The following is a 3838-nucleotide window of genomic DNA, read 5'->3' on the forward strand; positions in this document are numbered from 1 at the left end:
CCAAACGTAGGGTGGATAGCTAGTGGGAAGCAGCCGCATAGCACAGGGAGACCAGCTCGGTGCTTTGTGACCACCTAGAGGTGTGGGATAGGGAGGGTGGGAGGGAGACGCAAGAGGGAAGAGATATGGGGATATATGTATATGTATAGCTGATTTACTGTGTTATAAAGCAGAAACTAACACACCATCGTAAAGCAATTATACTCCAGTAAAGAGGTAAAAAAAAAAAAAAAAAAAAACCACTACCATCCACTTCTAATGGAGAGGAAATAATTGCTCCAGATCTTTTCTACTTTTACAACTACAATTTTACATTGTGTTGTTTTTATATTTTGCAAAAATGACGGCTGACTTTTAACTCTTTGTATCCTGGTTCATCTGAAAAAAGAGTGCTTTGATCTTATTAAAGCAATCTTTTCCCTCACAAATTTAAATCAGCCTGATTTTTCTGTTGATGATTAAATGATTAATAATATTTTGGGTTTTGGAATTGCTTGGCCCGTTTAAAAATACTGCAGCCTAAAAGGCAGTGTAGAAAACTTCTCAAAGGGCTTCCCTGGTGGCGCCGTGGTTGAGAGTCCGCCTGCCGATGCAGGGGACACGGGTTCGTGCCCCGGTCCGGGAGGATCCCACATGCCGCGAAGCGGCTGGGCCCGTGAGCCATGGCCGCTGAGCCTGCGCGTCCGGAGCCTGTGCTCCGCGATGGGAGAGGCCACAACAGTGAGAGGCCCGCGTACCGCAAAAAAACCCCCACCTTCTCAGAGCTAAAGGAATTCCCTCTACCGCCAGTCCCTTATTTTCCTGGGTTGCTGCTTCCATCTTTAATGGTGGAGCGGTCCTTCTGATGGTGGCTGGTTTGTAAAACAGTTACATTTATGAAGTCTCTGAAATGGGCTTCTGTCCTCACAAAGAGGAAATGGCTCTTTGGAGAATATGGCTGATTACTTGTTCAGCGAGAGCAAAGTTTTCTATCTGCACAAAGAAGAATTTTTAGCCTGCTTTTATGAAATTGCTTTCAGTGCTTCAGTATCTAGGAAATTCCCAGGGCAATTTCAAGTAAGTTTAAGAGAAAAATCCAAGGTCCCAGAAAATGTTCACAGGAGGTGCTTTTGGAGGCACATCCGGAAGCAGAAAGTTCTCAGCAGGCAGAGAGTGGGGAAAAGGAAGGGGCTAGGAGTCTGCACAGCCAGCTGACAGCACTGCAAGGTACCGAATCCATCGCCTAACCTTTCCCTGCTCATTTTCCCTTTGTAACAGTGAAGAGCCAAATCTGACATGTTCGATCTCTTTCTTTTACTTTAACCTTTGCATCCTGTTGCTTTTGTTCGCTAAAAGTATACAGTCTATACATAATTGCCGGCCTCAAGGAGCCCTGCTCCTCTGCCTGAATGTTAAACCAAAGTGCCTTTGTTCAAGGAAACATCCTGACCCAGTCCACCTGTGAATGGCTGCAAGAAAGAAGAAATTAACACATCCCCTCCTCGAGGCTGGCCATTCCAGGGGACATTTGCAAATCTTATGGCCTTTTTACTTTACTTCCTCATCTCCTCCCCCTCTCTGTTCTATAAAAGAAACTGGCATCCAAACCCTGATAAGATGGTCATTTAAAAAAAAAAAAAAAAAAAGATGGTTATTTTGAGACGTTATTCTGCCATCTTCTCGGTCGCAGGCTTTTCGAATGAAGTCGTCTTCCTTGCCTCAAGCCCTCGTCTCCGATTTATTGGCCTGTCGTGCGGCGAGCAGAGCGAGCTTGTACCCGGTAACACCTTCTTACTTTGTAAAGAAGCCTTATTCCCTGAGCCTTATTCTCCAACCCTGAGACAGCGATAAGCAGCACGGTGGGCTGTGATCAGGATGAAAGAAAAGGGAGGGAAGGTGAGGTCAGATGCTGCACCCCTACCTCCATTCCATGCATTTCTTAGTTTAGATTTCCTTTTACTCCCTTGCACTCCAGCTGCAGCCTTTCCCGCTTTACTGAAATTTTTCAACTTTTTTTTTTATTTGAAAAAAAAGTTACAAGCACGTGAAAAAAATCCAAATAGCACAAAAAATTTATAGCAAAAAGTACTACATCTCCTCCCCAATCCAGCTCTCAATCACCCAGCCTCTTTCCCAGAAGCAACTATGGTTACCGTTTTCTTGATTCAGTTAGGAACTTGTCGTAAATTTTCTTTCTTTTTTTAACAGCTTTATGGAATTCATTCTCTGTGCTGGGATTAGTGTAACCACCTGGGTATTAATGGTGCAGGGGAGGAAAGGCTTTCTCTCTACCCTCCTAGATTTGATAGCTGGGTGTATGAAATAAACTGACAACAGGCAGATTAATAGGGGAAAAGGTCTACACATTTATTAATTTTTAATATTACACGCACTGGGGCACCCCAGGAAAAAAGAAAAAGTGAATATCCAAAAAAGCCATGAGATTTGAGTGCTTATATATCATTTTAATAGGGGAAGGGGAAGAGAGATATAGGTCTTTTAGGGGAGAATAAATGATTCTTGGGAACAATGGATGAATGGGCCCTAAGAAGGATAGATGGGAGGTATGACAGTTTGTGACAAAGTTTGGCTGGGTGTGGTGTCAATTTCTAGTCTCCTCCCCTGTGATAATAGTCAATCTCCCTTGGTTGATGAAGGGGGGAGCAGAGTAGAGGGAAGTAGGGGGAGGAGGGGTCTTATGACAGTTGAGTTCCTTTTGGAGAATCTGTCTTTAGGCAGATCAGGGGAGTTCGGAGAAAGCCTTACCCTGCATTTGCAATTCTTTAAAGTGCCTTCAGCCTGAAATAAATGAATACACCAAAACAGCATATTTGGGGTGGCAAGTCCTGAGCTCCTTCAAAGGACATTTAGGTCTCTTCAGTGTTGCTCTTTTTTTTTTTTTAATGTATATAGTCACCTTTATTATAATTCACAAGTACATTAGAAACTTGCGGGAGTCCAGCTCCTGCAGGTCCCTGCGCGTCCGGAGCCTGTGCCCCGCAAAGGGAGAGGCCACAGCAGTGAGAGCCCCGTGCAGCGCAAAAAAAAAAAAAAACAAAACAAAACAACACTGTGTATGTGCAAGCATGGTCTCTCTTCGCTTTATTTTCTTAGTCAGGTTTATATACCCTAAGTGATTACATCATCAGGTGTTTAACTAAAACCTCAGAAGATATTTATAATAGATTGTACCTAATATTTCTAGATGTACTTTTAAAGTAATTCTAAAGGTTCTCAAAACATCATTGTTTTTTCTTAGAGTAGGTTCAATCCGTACTAATAACAAAGCCAAGCTAATATGTAACAAGCCATTGAAAGAAACTATGGAGGGGGAAGTTTCCTGACCTTTCCTATGTATCCCAGAGGTCCGCATGGACAAGTTTTAACAATGTACCCCTAAACCATCTACAATGTATTTCACAATTTAATGTATCACTGTGTTCTTCTGGGCAAGAAGCTTTGTCTGAATGGACGAGTCAACAATTCCAATGTTGGCAGTTGACTCTGTATGATTAATTTATCCTTATACCAGAACCAACAATACCCATAATCATTTATTACTCCCATGTGGGACCATTGTTTTTTTTGTTATTGGTGTTTTCCATAGAAACAACCCTACATTACCAGCTTGTTTGTTTTTTCTCCCACCAGCTAGGGGCTGTTGTTAAAAAGTCCCAATTCGTAGGTTTTGGTCTGGGAGGGGGAAGAGGATGTTTTACACGGTTAAGCTTGGGACGGGGGGCAAACCCCCCATGTACTTTTTCAAGGCAGAAGCACAAAATTACAAAACAGATCAGAAGAGATGTAGTCAGCTTCCTGGGCGCAGCACTGCCCTGCAGCGCTGTCTTGGTGTTGTTCC

This window comes from Physeter macrocephalus, chromosome 15 (assembly GCF_002837175.3).
Source record: "Physeter macrocephalus isolate SW-GA chromosome 15, ASM283717v5, whole genome shotgun sequence".
Lineage (NCBI taxonomy): Eukaryota > Metazoa > Chordata > Mammalia > Artiodactyla > Physeteridae > Physeter > Physeter macrocephalus.